This window comes from Streptopelia decaocto (genome assembly GCF_964273445.1).
Source record: "Streptopelia decaocto genome assembly, chromosome: 2".
NCBI lineage: Eukaryota > Metazoa > Chordata > Aves > Columbiformes > Columbidae > Streptopelia > Streptopelia decaocto.
This window is the reverse complement of record NC_138655.1, coordinates 159095982-159113076: the sequence shown is the minus strand read 5'-3', so window position 1 is coordinate 159113076 and position 17095 is coordinate 159095982. Positions and strand designations below refer to the sequence as shown.

The following is a 17095-nucleotide window of genomic DNA, read 5'->3' as shown; positions in this document are numbered from 1 at the left end:
CTCCTGTGTTTCAGTCTGTGCCCGTTGCCCCTCATCCTGTCACTGGGCACCACTGAACAGAGTCTGGTCCATCCTCTTGACACCCACCCTGAGATATTTATAAACATTGATGAGATTCCCTCTCAGCTTCTCTTCTCCAGGCTGAACAGCCCCAGCTCTCTCAGTCTCTCCTCATCACAAAGATGCTCTAGACCCCTTGTTATCTTTGTAGCCTCTGCTGGAATCCCTCCAGTAATTCCTTGTCCTTCTTAAACTGGGGAGCTCAGAACTGGACACAGCACATGGTGACCAGTTCTCCCTGATGTCTGCAGCTGGAAAAACACAAAGAAAAAAAGCCTCATAGTACAACATCCTAAGCCATTTGCTACAAAAATAAAGGAATTAAGGACCGGAAACACTTGCAAACAAAGTGCTACAGAGACATGACGGTGCTGTTCGTTTTATCTGGACCTGAGCCCAGGGCCTGTGACTAGACCTGTCGTATACCCACACCTTCAAAGCCAGAGCTGGGCTCGTGTTCTCCTATCGCAGGGTGAGAGCTTTCCTGGAGCCGCTGAAAGAGCCCAAACACTTTCCTCTGTAATCTGTCGTGACTGTCAGGATGCCAAGAGACATGCCAGACCTCAACCCCAGGCCAAAATAGCTGTGTAGACATGCCCAGAAAGGAGAGCTGGCACAAGGTATTGTATAAAGTGAGGTATGTGAAGCCACAGGCAAATAGTTTGGTAATCACATGGGTAGGGTAGGCTTGGCAGAGGGCAGAGCACATCTCCTCATCAAGAAAATAAGAGGCAAAAGCTTTATCAGCTCGGAAGAGGGTTGGAGTCCTTCTGATTGAGAGCTCAGGAGAGCTTCAAGGGGACAAACAAAAATAATTGCCCCCAAAAGGTTGAGATGACAAACTCCATGATTCCCAGTGAGGCCTTAAACAACTTTTCAGAAGACGTTTTCCCAGAAAAAAAAAAAAAGAGATTACATTCCTGATAATTAATCCCCTTTCGTGATAAGGTTCAGGAGTGACTGGAGGAAGGAGCATGCACCTTGCTCATTGTTTGTGCATGGGGATCCTCCACGTATCTCTTCACCTCAGTGTTGACCTAGAAAGTTAAACCTCGAAGGATGGGGGAGGACAATTCAGTCCCTGTAGCTGGGGTTAACCATGGCACAGTGAACGAGGTAAACCATGGACTCACTACACAAAAGCCTTGCACTTCATAAGCTTGGGCAAGATGGGAATATATTCCAGAAGAGGCTGTCACCGGTGCTCACAGGTCCCCTCAATGCATCCAGTCCCCTGCTGAACACTTTTGATCAAAGTCTTTCCAAGCTGATCTATTTTCAGCCCGACCCACTCAATACCTTGATTGCTACAGAGCTCTTTTAGCTGCTCGTATGTAAACACGCTGTCGCTCCTTGGCATTTTGCCTTGCTAAGCCCAAAAATACAGTGGCACAGAAAATAGGAGAAGTTGTTCTCCTTCGCCAGGAAAAATGATGCTATTTCTGAAATAAACTGTTTTTAATACACCTCACTGTCCATGCACATATACGTATATGTATAAATATACTTAAACTTGAGTTCCAGCTGTTGGCATCATGTATGTCTATATAGAGACAGAAACAGAGAGAGAATTATGTATAGTCTGTGTCTGAATGCAGAGTCAACAGTGCTGAGATATCAGGGTCTGACTCCCATTAAAACAGGTTCACATGTACTGGTTGGAGCTCAAACCAGTGGGTTATGGTCGGTTCTGGAGAGCTGCTTCTGTTGTGACTGTCCCTATGGAGGGTGACCACTGTGATGCCCGTGTTGGGATGTGCTTTGCATCCCATGGTGGAGCAAGGGGTACAAAACAGATCTTCTGGGGACCCCTCTGGGCTGAAGAGCCATAACTTCACTGCTGGTGGCTGGGAAAACCAGATCAGTGTTGTCAATTCCTGGTTTCATCCTTAGTTCTCGATGGGCTGAGGTGGCCCCACGTGAGATGAAGCACAGGGAACGTTTCACAGGTCCTCCCTCTGTCAGCATCCCTGGAGCTGAACCAGAGCAGGCTTGAGGAGATCAAAATCAGAGCCCAGTCCACAGCAGACCTGGTTTTTGAGGAATGACAGTGACACTGGCCAGATCTTGAAGTCACGTTTTCAGCTTTCCCCTTAGTAAGTAAACACATGGAAGTCAACAACAGATGGAGCATCACATGGAGTTACGCAGGTCAGCACAGACTTCAGACAACCCATGAGTCTGAAGAAGAAATAATTTGGAAGGGGGAGCAGCTGGGAGATTGTTCTGAGAGGTCGAGCAAGATAACAAAAAATACTGCAGCCTCCTCTGTGACATGCAGCTGAAAGTTTTGGTTTTGTGGAAGAAGACAAAGATGGGCAGATAACAAAGCGAGCCAACAGCTCCTGGATAGGAAAGTTATTTTTTGTTCTTTTTGTCTTTGGCTGGAGACTAGAGAATGCAAGAAAAAAGGTGTTAAACTGATAATGAAATGGGCAGGAGCAAAGCAGGCAAATGCAAAACAAAAGCAGATTTTGTGTGACAGGAGCAGATTGAAGTGATGCGACAGTTGAAGGAGAGCTTTTTCAGTAGTTTATATAGTGTCTGGGGTGACAAAGGAGGGATTCAGGGTAGTGGAGTGCTGCAGTAATGGGCTGTTACAAGTGGAGGAAGACAGAAGGGAGGAAAAGGAGCAGAGGACACCTATTAATAAAAACCCCACATTTCGTTTAAGATTTATTGATAGCTCAGAGCCAGAGAGTCTTTCATGCCTTTGCATCTTCAAGCTAACATTACCCAAGAATGGGTAGTGACAGGGATCTGTTACAAGCCATTGAATTCAAGTGGAGAAGAGCTCCAGCCCTTAATGTGCAGAAATGAAAAGACCTTGGTTAATAGAGATTTCAGTCCGAGAAACCTGCACTGTCATAGAGGAATAGCATTAGTGCTTCTAAAAACACAGCTGGTCATTTCTGAACACGCAATATCAAGTATCAAAAATGAAATTGAGGACTTCAGTGTGGTGGCTATGGATGAGAAATTAATGGTTGCCTTGGGACTGGTGTTAACTAGTGAGTGACATTCAAAGAAAGGACAGTCCCATCTGGTCATGGGGAGAGTAGTGATGGTGCAAAAAAGATAAAGCGATGACTGTGGATAAGCATCAGGCCATGAGCTCACCCCAAAGGAGGATCAGAAAGGACTGGTTTTGTCTTGGAGAAAGAAGGCAGAGTCAATACAAGAGAGATGCAGAGGTAAGGTTGCTACCACGCAGGGTGTTAATGAAACAGGTACTGTGAAGTTCCCATTAAAAACAACACTGGGAAGCTGGGAGCGGTGAGTCACCCAAATAACCTGAGAGCTGGAGGTAATTATCACAGGGAGAGGGTTAACAAACCCAAGCTAAAATTGGGAGTGGACCTGATTGAAGCTGAGGTTTGCCTCAGAGGGGAGAGGATGCAGGATGTGGGGCTGCCTAATCAAATGGAGAAAAATGGGACAATAGCAGAGAGCTGGAAAGCTGAAGTCCGGGTGAATTTGCATTAGAAAGAAGACAAGTTTAGGGTTTGGTTTTTCTTTTTAACAGGGATGGTGACAAATGATTAGGACACACTTAAAGGGCAGCAGTATATGTTCCACCACATCAAGCCTTGTATGCAGCTACCAGACATCACACACGCCATGGAGGGAAAGAGGCACCTTGGAGGCACTGTAACTCATCTGGTCCATTTTGGATTTCTGCTGGAAGAAGGGGCAAGTGTGTCCTGGCCTCCATCAACTGCTCCATCAGGATTTCAACAGATTCAGGTAGATGAATCCTGTACCTGATACTTTCAAATCAGTGCTACTCCCACGGCAAATGGAGCTTTAAGCTGGGAGACAAGGTCCCCAGAGGGGTGACTTGTATCTTTAATAGCCTGTGAATGGTCAGAGGTTGAGATTTTCCTGGCTCCAGCCCTGCTCATGCTGTGTGAGACATAGTGGAGGTAATGCCAGGCGATGTACCTATTGACAGCTCTTCATGCTGAGCAAATATTTATCTTATCATGGTTTTTAATGTGCCCATCTCAGTGATAGCTAAATGTCAACCACAAAATAAAGCAGCGCTGACTGGAGAAGACCCCGCTCTCTGCCACGTGCTGTGTAGCTTGAGGTTTTATCAGTATGTTGCGTGCAAAGTCCAACAGCGAAACACCCTCTGTTTCCAAAGGTGGTGTTTGAGGGGAACTTAGGGCATTTTGGCCCCTTCTGTTGCAGTCCATGGAGTAGCAGTGTTGGTATGCTGATCGATAATGATCACTGAGACCAAACCGCCAGCTTTTCACCTCCTCTCCCTCTTGTTCCTGGTGTTTCTATCATTTCTGACACTGATTTGCTCTCTGGTGTTTGAAGCCAAGTTTCTTGTCTGGTGATGAAGTGTGCCCCCATCCAGAAGGGGCTGCTGGGGGGAGCCACAGCTCTGCAGGCTGAAGTGACATTTGAGGTGACCAGGAGGTGGCTCAGCTGGAAGAAAAACAAAGGCAATGACTGTTCTGCACTGTTGAGCAACCATAGAGCTGCTGCTGCAAAAGGACCTGGGGGTCCTGGGGACAGCAGGATGACCATGAGCCAGCACTGGGCCCTTGTGGCCAGGAAGCCAATGGTACCTGGGGTGGGTTAGAAGGGGGTGGTCAGTAGGTCAGAGAGGTTCTCCTGCCCCTCTGCTCTGCCCTGGGGAGACCACACCTGGAATATTGTGTCCAGTTGTGGCCCCTCAGTTCCAGCAGGACAGGGAACTGCTGGAGAGAGTCCAGCGCAGGGCAACAAAGATGCTGAAGGGAGTGGAGCATCTCCCGTGTGAGGAAAGGCTGAGGGAGCTGGGGCTCTGGAGCTGGAGGAGAGGAGACTGAGGGGTGACCTCATTAATGTTTATAAATATGTAAAGGGTGAGTGTCACAAGGATGGAGCCAGGCTCTTCTTGGTGACAACCAGTAATAGGACAAGGGGCAACGGGCACAGACTGAAACACAGGAGGTTCCAGCTGAATATAAGGAGAAACTTCTTTCCTTTGAGGTGCCAGAGCCCTGGAACAGGCTGCCCGGAGAGGTTGTAGAGTCTCCTTCTCTGGAGACATTCAAACCCACCTGGACACATTCCTGTGTGATCTGCTCTGGGTGTTCCTGCTTCGGCGGGGGGATTGGACTGGATGAGCTTTTGTGGTCCCTTCCAATCCCTGACATTCTGTGATTCTGTGTGATTCTGCCCATGATGGTCACTGGAGACCTGGATGGGATTCAGGAGCCCATGTGTAGGCGTTGAGGTCTGTTGGATATGACATCAGGGATCCTGCTGTGACTCTGAACTGTACCTCTCTGGCCTCAGGGGACACTTGTCTCAGCCAGGCAGTGTGACTATGCCAGTCAGCACTTGACTATCAGCAACTGTGGAGCTGTTTCCTGACCTGTGGCTCACAGAGAGATAATCTGGACAAGATAACACACATCATCATCAACCCAGTTGCTCCTGTCCAGAGGGAGATGGGAAATGGGAGGTGGCACAGAATCATAGAATCATAGAATAGTTTGGACTGGAAGGGACTTTCAGAGCTCATCCAGTGCCACCCCTGCCATGAGCAGGGACATCTTCACCAGCTCAGGTTGCTCAGAGTCCTGTCCAGCCTGGCCTGGGATGTCTCCAGGGATGGTTCATCCACCACCTCTCTGGCCAACCTGGGACAATGTTTCACCACCCTCAGTGTAAAAAATTTCTTCCTTGTGTCTAGCATAGGAGGACCCCAGGATGAAAGCTCACCCAAGAACCACAGGTGAGGGCTCTCATAATAAAGAGGGGCTTGGCTGGAGGAGCAGCACCCTTTTATATGCCGGTGCAGGTGCATATAATCTCCAACACCACTCTACAAGCCAAGCTTGGCCTGACCCAAGGCCCTTTGGAGCAAACAAGGAAGAACGTTGTTTCCAAGAACAACCTGGATGGGGTGCAATCAGGGAGAAGGGCAAGCATTTTTCTTGGAGAAAATAAATGCCAAGCAGTGCTTGTTCCCCCCCTTGCTCTCAACCCTCATTCAGGGAGATCTGTTCCAAAGGGAAAATCTGATAGTTTTGGATTGGGCTTTCTCGATGGAGACTGGACCTAGCGGTAAGGCAGCCAGCCCTCTGCGTGATGCCCATGCTGTGGATGCAGCACATGGCTGGGTTCAATTAAAATGTTTCACAGCAGCAAGACCAACAGGGATCAGAGGCACAAGAAGCAGCTGACCTATTCGCAGACAAATTAGTCTTATAAATAAAATGGATGTGTGCAGGACAAACAGTGAGCCTGTCACCCGAGCAAGCCATGCTCAAACGCTGGGAAATATTTTATTAGGAAATGAAGTCTAAAATGCCATTCTCCATGCACGGATGGGGGCTGTGTGGCTTTTCATCAGCGAGCCCTTGCCTGCCTGCCCTCCCTGCTCCTGTGTATTGATTCATGGCTGAACGAGAACCTTCAATTCCCTTTGGTGGCTTTGGGAAGCATGATTGACATGCTGCAGGACAGGTACTGAGTTCAGCTCCTCTGGAGCCCAGAAGCACAGAGAGCAGAGCTCAGGACCTTAGGGACATCACCGACAGGAGTCATGGCCTCACCAGGCCAGGCTGCAAGAGCCCTGGTCCTTCCCTCTTCTATCACACCATCTTGTATCCACTGATGCCATTAGCATGGGGTCAGAGGGGATAAACCCTCTCCAGCCAAGTTTTTCTCAGCTCCATTGTCTTATGCTTCCCTTCTTGGCCAGAATCAGTCAAAAATAAAAAAGAAAGCTGAATTATCATATTTTTTTCCCAACAAGTTGATTCATCCTGCAAAGGGCTCAGCCCCTCTCACCCTTTCTGAGGACACAGGCACTGGGGGAGTTCAACAGGTCAGGCCCAACCTCCTGAAACCCCAAAATAGACCAGGTGGGTGTAAAAGATGCTTTACCGACACCTCCAACCCCAGCAGACATTTAATGACACTTGTACCAGTGCTAATTACATCTTAACATTTTCCCTCTGTATTTTAGTATTTATTTTGGAAAAGCTCCTCCCTGGAGTAATTTTCTTCCTCAGCTTTAAAACAACAACAATAACACCACTGTGCTTGCTTTTCCCTTGGCTGTTTCCCTCATTATTATAACTCTGCCATTCTGCTCCTGTGCAGTCAGCAGAGGAGTTCAATCAGGCTGATGAGTAAAAGTGCATAATTTTATGGCTGCATATCACCTGCCTGTTATTAAACTAATCAATCAGCTTCAGTGCAGCTACCAGTAAGTACAGCACAGGAGAGGACAAGGCAGAGGAATTGCTATGCTGTTATTTTTCCAAAAGGACCAAAAAAAAAAGTCCAATCTGGCCAACCAAATGCTTCAGCTCGGCCTTCGCGGGGAGAAATTACTCCGGTGAGTTATGGAGTGGGTGACCTGCAGCAAAGAAGTGAAGGAGTTCGCACCATCCTTCTGCTCCTCATAACGCTCAAGAAGTGCCATGCTCCAAAGCCCAGGAAAGTGATCAGGTGCTCACACCACAGCTCGCAGTGACCCACTACAGATGCCTCTGACCTCCACCAAAGCCTTTAGGAATACATTAAGTTAATCCCACTGAAGCCTGTAAGAGCATCACCTGTACCCATTTTTGCTCCACAGGGCCCAAGTTTGGCCTTAGGATCAGTAGCCATGGAAGAAGCCAGGGAGCTGATTTCCAGTGGCATTACCCTCAGCAGTCTCCTCCCCTGATGGTCCTAGTGAGAGTTATGGGGTGGCAGAAGGAGGGAAAAGATGCATGAGCCTCATTTCCAGCAAGAAAGCAGACTCCTTCATGTATTCACTATCTGGAAATGCAGAACTGACTTCACTACCCTGTTTGGGGGACAGCACAGGGGCCAAGGTTCACTTCTGAAAGGCTGCTGAGGGCACTAGGGGACAGTCTGTTCTCTGTGTCTCTAAATGGTAGGACAAGTAATGGACATTACTACATTGCATCAAGGGAAACCTAGGCTACACATTGGGCAGAACTTCCTGCTGAAGAGGGGTGAGCAGTCACCTGGACATATTGCCAGATCATGGAGGTCTCTTAGAGCAAGCACTAGGCGTTGCTGCTTCTATAGCAACATCTTTTAGGGCTGGTCCTGGTGAAATTCTGCTTGAAAACACAGATGGACATGATGACCTTGGAGGTCCATGCAGCTCTGAGTCCATGGGAGAGGACAACTCCTCTTTCTTTGTCTTCCAAGAGAAGAAGGAGAAGGTGTAACAGAGCAAGTCAGTGGGATCTTCTGTCCAGAGGACCCAGAGAAGGCCACCAAGATGATCAGAGAGCTGGAGCACCTCTCCTGTGAGGACAGGCTGAGAGAATTGGGGTTGTTCAGTCTGGAGAAGAGAAGGCTCCAGGGGGACATTATTGTGGCCTTTCCGTACTTAAAAGGGGCCGATAAGAAAGATGGGGACAGACTTGGCCTGTTGTGACAGGACAAGGGGTGATTCAGCCTGGACACGAGGAAGAAATATTTGACACTGAGGGTGGTGAAACCAGGTCCCAGGTTGGCCAGAGACGTGGTGGATGAACCATCCCTGGAGACATCCCAGGCCAGGCTGGACGGGGCTCTGAGCAACCTGAGCTGGTGAAGATGTCCCTGCTCATGGCAGGGGTGGCACTGGATGAGTTTTGGAGGTCCCTGCAACCCAAACTATTCTATGATTCTATGTTTCTATGATTCTGTACTAATAAACATGACCAATGGGAGGCCACTTTGTCCCTCTCCCAGTGCATCTGGCAGACCTTGTGCTTCCCTCTGTCAGCCACGATTCCTCCATCTCCTACAGGTAAACTGTAAAAGTCAAGCAGATTAAAAGGGTTGAGGCGAGTCCCTCTGTGCTGTATCCTCTAAATGCCGCAAGGCTTCAATCTGGATGTGAATCCTCAGACCCACAGAGGAAAGCAAGGACGTCCTCAGCCAGCCTGAGCATCCCTCCCCAGTTAACTGTATTCACTTATACAGATTAAATTGCACTGGCTCCTTCTTGGCTTATTATTTATCACTCGTTTTACTGTCGCATCCACAGGTGCAGACTGTTCTGTGCCGGGTGCTGTGGAAGCATACAAATAAATACGGTCCCTGCACTGGAGCTCGCCTCACCACTTGACCGAGAGTAACTCAGGATGGACCCGACCCAAAAAGGCTCTTCCTGGGCAGGGAAATCAGCCCTGCAATCCCCCGCGCTGTCCCGCCGGCCGGGGCTTGGCAGCGGGGGCTGCGGGCTGACAGCTGACGTCCTCCCGAGCCCGTTTCCTCCGCCTGCTGCCAAACCATTCGCAGAGCACTCCTCAAAATGAATTTTCTGGAAAACAAATTAAAGGAGGGGTTGCATCACGCAGCAGACAGCACAAACGGCGCTCGGCTGCACGGACAAATCCTGCCCGTATTTTCTGGGCTGCGCAGCATGCACCACATTGCTCCCAGCTGCTGCGGCGCTGGAATTTGCAGCTCGCCGTCTAAATATACTGTAACAATAAACTGATCAAAGCAGCTAAATATTATTGTCTGCTCTCTGATGGGCGGCGTGGAGTACGGTCTCCCGGAAACCTCCGGTTGCTTTGTTTTTTTCCCCTCTGCAAAACCACAGACAAACAAAATCGAGGGGGTGGGGATGGGGAAGCAAAGGAGACATAGGTGGGTGTTCAGGCAGTGCAGTCAAGGTCTTGGGAGTCAGGAAATTCCAGTCCCCGAAGGCTGCTGGTTGGAGCACGTGGAGGGCAGTGATGGGTGGGAGGGAACAGGACAGGCTGCTGGGAAACAGTCCTGAGTTAGGCTGGGATCTCAGTAGTGTGGGATCCCTCCTCAGCACTGCCACATCCTCCCCATGCAGCCTTGGGTACATCTCTTCAGGTTGTTTGGGCAGGTATCATCAGTTAGTCTAGTTGAAGATGTCCCTGCTCATGGCAGGAGGTCGGACTAGATGAGCTTTGGAGGTCACTTCCAACCCCAACTATTCTATGATTCTATGATCAGGTGTGCCCATCCATTGAGAGCTTCTGTAGTAAACCCAGTGTGCCCCCAAACCCTTCCCATGTGTGGATACTGGTAATGGGATGGCTTCACTGTGCCAGGGGCAGGACCTGCGCTGGGACAGGGTTTGGGGTCTCCAGTCAAGCAGGTGCACTCAGTGCCCACTGCAAAGGGACTGTTCTAGCGCACACCTTTGCTTGTGTAAAACCTTCAGCCTTCCATTGTCCCACATAAATCTTTATTCAGGTGAGCTCATCCAGGCTGCCACAGAAAACAAGCACTGCTACAAATGCCTAGTCATGAATAATCATGCTGGCTATTTTCAAAAGTTTTTTATCCTTTGCTGGTTTTAAACAGCAGAGTATTCATTTTAAATGTTTTATTCAGTCTCCAGTAGAGAGATGATGTATAACAGGTCGAGGGAGATTGTTCCTCCCACTGTAGTCTGCCCTGCTGAGGCTGCATCTGGAGTTTTGTGTCCAGTTCTGGGCTCCCCAGTTTAAGAAGGACAAGGACTTACTGGAGGGAGTTCAGCACAGAGCTACAAAGATGCTGAGGGGTCTGGAGCATCTTTCTTATGAGGAGACTGAGAGAGCTGGGGCTGTTCAGCCTGGAGAAGAGAAGCTGAGAGAGGATCTCATCAATATCCATAAATATCTCCAGGGTGGGGGTCAAGAGGATGGACCAGACTCTGTTCAGTGGTGCCCAATGACAGGATGAGGGGCAACGGGCACAGACTGAAACACAGGAGGTTCCATCTGAACATGAGGAGAAACTTCTTTACTGTGAGGTGCCAGAGCCTGGACCAGGCTGCCCAGAGAGGCTGTGGAGTCTCCTTCTCTGGAGACATTTAAACCCACCTGGACATCTTCCTGTGTGATCTGCTCTGGTGAACCTCCTTGAGCAGGTGGGTTGGACTGGATGGTCTGCAGAGGTCCCTTCCCACCCCAACTATCCTGTGATTCTGTGATCTCACCCCAGTGACAGCCGAGTCCCCCACCACTGTGGGGTCATTCAGGGAAGGGGGAGGATGTTCCCGCAGCTACAGCACCAAGTTTTGATCGTGCCTCTCCCTGCTGTTGGCTGACTGTGTGACATTGGGCTTAACCCTCCCTGCCTCAGCTCTCCAGCTGTAAATATGAAAAAGGACAGTGTGCACTGGCGTTATGATTTTACAGCCATCAAAGATGATTAACTTCTCTGGTACTGCGGGGAAGAGGCTCTATAAATGGCTGAAACTGAGGAATACAAATAACCTTTTCATGAAGAAAACTCTTAAAACTCAACCTCTACTTGTGCATTTAACAAAGCTCTGGTGAGTGGCACCAGTGAACCTCTTTCCTTACGCCTCCCCTGGAACTCAAACGTCTGCCATTGTGCCCAGTGATTTGGGGCAAACAAGCCACCTTTAGAAAATAAGACCAGACCCAATTGGTGTTAGGAAAAAGGAGTAAAAGTGAAATGTAGCTGAGAGAAAGTGGGAGAAAGGAAAATATGAAGAACAAATAGCTGGAGAATGATCCGATTACCACAAAGCAGCAGCCTCTTATTTGTGAATGGAAAAAAAAAAATTAAAAAAAGGAAAAAAAGAAAGAAAAAAAAGAACTGGTAAAATTTGCAGTGATATGAAAATGAAATTGGTGGTAAGTGGCAATGGGCACAGGCTCATTGTGCTGGCAGGTACTGGTAGCTGAAGAGAGAACCACTGAACAACCTATTTCAGTGTGGCTATGGGAAAAGTCAGTTGTTTTGGAGCAAGAAATGTGGGTCACACCTAAGAGATGGAGGGGATACACCCCAGAAAGTGGTGACTCAGAACCCGATCGAACAGTCCTGATAGACAATTGCTCGTGTATGGCCTCCCAGCAACGTCTTAGCCAAGAAGGTTGGAGTAATCCTTGGCTGTGCAGCCGGCAAATATGAAGTGGGAGTGCTGAAGTGATATTATCTCTGTAAATAGCATTAGTGAGACCATTTCTGAAAGTTATGTCTAGTCCTGATGTTCACATGTCCAAAAAAGATCTTAAGGAAACAGTAGAGATTTGGAGAAATCCTGCCAGAGTGATTTTAGGCTTTGAAAATCTGCTTTAGAGTGAAAAAACATATCCAAGAAAAAGTTAGGAAGAGACTTTACTCCAGGCTACCAACATCCACATTGATATAAATGTCAGAAGTGAGATCACAAAAAGTTGTAATGAGATGGAGTCTGAGAAACTCAGATTATACCCAGTTGAGAGATCTGAACCAGTGGTGCTGAGGTCAGGTTCCCCTCATCAAGTCCAGACGACCACCTGTCACCCAACATGGCTAAAGGGTGGCAGGTTTTTGGTGTCAACTGCTCATCAGGGTGTCTAAGATGATGTCTGATTGCCTTTGACTCCATAGTTTGCTGACCACAGATTTAGAGGAATAAATAGGACTGGCTTTTGGTGCGAAAGCTTGAGGCTGCACTATTGATATGATCCAGAGATGTGGATGGATCTGCTACTAATGCTGTAGGTCATAATTTTGGAGAGATGTGGTGGGACTAGATGAATCACAGCATACAAAGTCACTTTGTGTGTGAAACAGAAGGCTGACTGAGGGAGACTTTTCTTAGATTATTAAGCCAAAAAGGTAGCAACCAAGGTAATTGGGCACAAAAGCTCTTTTTTTTTTCTTTTAAAAAACATAGAGTGAAACAGATGGATCAAAAGCTTGTTGACATTGTTGGGGATCTTTCCAAGCAACTTCAGTGGGGTTTTGGCTCAGGTACATACGCTCCTGGCTATCAGTAGGCTGATCTCAACAGCAGATGAAATGGCCCCTGGATGTCACTGCTGTGCTACAGTAGAGCAGCAGAAGAGTCTTATTGTATGGGATGTAAAGAAGATGGAGTTAAGACCCAGAGAAATGGCCTGGATAACTCGGAGCATTGGCTCAGGCCTTTGGTCTGCCTCCAGCACAGATTGCAAATGACTGCAAGTTATCATCTGACAGATGCTCCGTCATGGCTCCAGGCCATTTCCTACTGCACAAGTGTATATACATCACATACATCACAACCTGCGCTGTCGTCAAGCCTGCATGGTCAAATTGGCCTTGGCTGCTGATTTTTTTGCAGTTTCTCCTCTTTCTTTTTTCAAACCCCTCCCTCCTCCATGGAAAAACAAAAACAAACTACTATCCACCATAAATTTAATTGATTTCAGAATAAACTCAGAGACTTACGGTTGCATAGAAGACGTAAGAAGCCAATTCATCGACATCTCCTTCAGTTTGCAAATTTTACTGTGAGCGATGCTGCTATTCTCAGCAGGTGGATAACAATGAAACCTAATGATGACATTTAAACATATTATTTCTATCAACAGTTTGCCTGGTGTTCAGTTTGATGACATTTAAACATACCATTTTTATCAACAATTTGCCAAGGGTACCATTTGATGGAAAACCTTCAGATGAGTTGCTTGCTCCTGGGAAGGCACAGGACTTGATTGTTTGGGGTGGAGGAGAGATAAGAATGCAAATTCCTCCCATTACCCCCACAATAATTCTCATAGGGAAATTTGTGTAGTCAGCACAAAAGCTTGCGGGAAGCACAAACTGTTAGGGTGGAATACAATAGTTTGAATTTAATCTCAGAATAAGAAAGATGAGGAAGAATGGGCTGATTGCATCACTCGTTTTCCTGTTGGCTGCGTTGAAAACCTTTAATTTAGCTCTGTTGAATTCTTGTCCACTGCTCTAAAGTAAAACAGCCTTGCTCCAGAATTGGCTTTGACTTTGCAAACAAGGCGGCAGGAATTTCTACCCAGCTGATCGCTGTCATTTATTTAAGCAGCTCAGCACAGGATTAAGTAGCCCTGGAGCCTGGAACAGCCTTTTATCTTGAAAAGTGACTGTTCCAGGTGAGAAACAGAGATGAAGCAGTGGGAGATGTGGGATTTCTCTCACCTGACTTCATATATCCACAATGCAGACATTTCCAGCAGAGCCGGTCACCCCAGGCTCCCTTTGTAGTCAGCAGAAACAGGCACTTTTAGGTCATGATTCATCTGCCCTATTTTCAACATCTGTGCTGCTTGTGATGAATTGCAACCAGGACTCCAGAGCCTGCACAATTACAGGCTTTATCCAACTGTCCCCAAATATACTGTACTTGTAGATGTTCCCCCATCCTCCAGCTTCTGCTCGCATGTGGTTCCTCCCCAGACCCACCATTGTCCCTGCTGGAAGGACATCTCTGGCTCCTCGGATGGTCCAAGAGGGCACAAGATGCTTGCGAGCCTTCATGGCTTCTCATGTTTGCCTTACTAAAGTTGTGACCTCTAAAATCTCTGAGCTTTGTCACCTAATGCTGGTTATGAATTCTCCAAGGTGGTCAAGATTCAGCTCAGGATTGACAGAGGTGGGTATTTTGATGCTTGTCCCCACTGTGTCTTATCGCTCTCTGGGCCAAGGGGAGGCTGCTTCAGTGATTTGGTGCTTGTTTCTGTATTGAGACTCCAGGAAAATTTAGGAATACGCAGGACACTTTGAGGTTGACACTCAGATCATTTGGAAGGAGAGGAAGGTGCATCACTTTGTAGGAGAAAAAATGTGTATAACACAATTATTTGGCTCTAAACAGGCCATGGAGCCAAACTCATTCATGGAAATTACTGTGGGAATTAACAATTGAAAATCAACCCTGGTTTATTCTATGGGTTTTGTTCAACCAGCAAGTACCATCTTTTTTCAGGCTCAAGTACCTACTCTTTAATTAATCTGGAGCATTCTGTGGCCCAGCTCTGATGTGTTTTCAGTCTTCTGTATATTCTCTGAGCAACCTGATCTGATTGAAGATGTCCCTGCTCAATGCAAGGGGGTTGGACTGGATGAGCTTTGAAGGTCCCTTCCAAGCCAAACCATTCTACGATTCTATGGTATTCCTGCCCCGGTTCTTTGTTTTTCCAGCCACACTGAAACTCAAACACAAAGGAGAAACCGCAAACACTGTTTCAGAGCCTTTCTACCCTAAACTTGGGCTGCCTGCCTCATGGCATTCTCTGGACCTTTACCACTGATGGGAGCAGCTGGTGTGTGGTCTATCCTGCACCAAGGCACCGTCATCTATTCCTTTTTTCCAACCATTGTGTGGGGCACCTTCCATGAGTCAGGTCTTCTCCGCCAGCCATGGGTTCATGGGTGTTTTCAGCACCCTGTTGCACTGTTGCAGGCTCCCAGCTGCTTCTGAAGACCCCATCATGCATCCTACACCCTGAGGTGGGTTTGTCCATCCATTTGCCACTGCCACATTTCACCTTTCTCTGCTCCACCATCTGAGGATGGAGCATACACACTGGGTAAGAGACAGAGGTAGGGCAGGAGCTTTCTAAATGGCCAGCTTCGTCTGCGACAGAGCTGTAATTAGAGTGTAGTTATATTGCAGTTGCTATGCAAACACCCGCTCGTTTTGCTTTTCAGTATGTAATTATCACTAAATCATCGAGGTGGAGGTTCATCTACCTAATTTGTTTACTTTCTTTGCCCCTTGACTCTCTCGCTACATCAGCTGGTGGGACCCGACCATCCGGAGGAGGTTGTGTGCACGGTGCAAAATGAAAAACGCTATTACTCAAAAATCCAGCACATATTTTCCCTTTACAAAAGCAACCTTTAGCAGAGCTGGTGCACGCCCCGGCCCTCAATCCTCCCTGCTAACAAAGCACGAAGGCAGTATTTCATCTTAAGAAGAGGCTAAGCAGCGGTCAATGATCCACAGCAGCCGTTCATGGACAATGGAAGGTCGGATTCCCCCGGGGCTACATTAGCTGTAAGAAAATGCTTCTCCAGAGGAGACAGGGTCATCCATCACCTGCATGTAGCTGTGCCCATCTGGGCTCTCCATGGGGTTTGGACCTGCAACCCCCACAATGTGCATATTAAGAGCAATGTCCCCTGCCCTGGGGGTAAGACAGAGAAGCTAAATAATTAACTTTTGCAGTGAGCTGGACAGTGGACAACAACGAAGATCCCCTTAACCAAGGCCGTTTAGCCTGCATCTTCTCGCCACAGGTTTGCCTGCATATAAACCATTAATAAGGACATCTGAGCATCCGCAGCAACGTTCCTCAGCTACACAGGGTTGAGAAACCATCACCTCCTGCCCTGCGCGTGTCCTCCTCCGGCAGCGTTTTAAAGCAGCATCTACCATGACAATTATTTTTGTGACACAGACACAGGTTGAGCTGGTACCAAACCACCGATTAGGAGCTGAACAAGCTCCAGAGCCATTAACAACCCCTGGAGTCGTGCAGCCTCTCTGCTGGTTGCCTTTTACAATCCCTTAAATTGTCAGCTAACAAGATGGTGGGGACAGCGTTGGTTTAATGATGATCTCATCATTAGCAAGACCCAATTAGCAGGGAAGCCTAATGAATTCTCACATGCAAGCTTGCTAATTTAAATACAGATAATTAATAGCACCAGTTGCGTGCTTAAACAAAGATTTCAAAGGCCTTTCTCTGTGTCAATAATATGGACACAAGGCTGATCAATCTTCATGAAACACAATGGATTGGACTCTTCAGCATGTTTATGAGGAATTTAACACAAATTTGTCTGCAGCAGCAAATCCTTCAATAAATCTTCAGTTAAGAAACAGTCAAACGTTCACAACCACTTATCAGGTTATCATGCAAGAGGCGGGGAAGAAAAGAAAAGAGAGACAGAGGGACCTAAGCACAGCTGTACAATTTATTATCTTTTTTGCCCTGAAATGGTATTTCTTCTTTCTCTTATGTGACTATATTATTTTACCAACCAATTCCTGCATCTCAGAAGCACTCGGTATCATAAGGTGAAGGGACTTGGAGCCCAGGCTGTCAGCTGAACTCCAGGAGTTAATGGACCAGGCAGCTTGCGTTGGCGGGAAACATTCCTGGAGAAAACATCTTGATAAAAGGAAAAAACATCCAAAGAGTGACAAATGGCCATATGAGGCCAGAGAGGGAACAAAAACAAGACAGTGGAAAGAAAATAACACTGGGAGGAAAAGAAAGGCACATAAAATATATATGTGTATACATATATATACGTGTAATGGGAAGCA

General features: G+C 47.4%; 1 long non-coding RNA gene across 2 annotated transcripts in view; it reads left to right on the top strand.

Annotated features, from left to right (window-relative positions):
* LOC309436052 overlaps positions 1 to 9449 on the top strand; it is a 19183-nt gene extending 9734 nt beyond the window's left edge. Inside the window, exons 3-4 of one of the 2 annotated variants that reach the window (XR_014183273.1) lie at positions 3587 to 3807; positions 9077 to 9449. This is a non-coding gene — a long non-coding RNA (uncharacterized lncRNA). The remainder of the gene's footprint in view (positions 1 to 3586; positions 3808 to 9076) is intronic. The other variant, XR_014183272.1, reaches the window with a different exon arrangement.
* The last annotated feature ends 7646 nt before the right edge of the window (positions 9450 to 17095 follow it).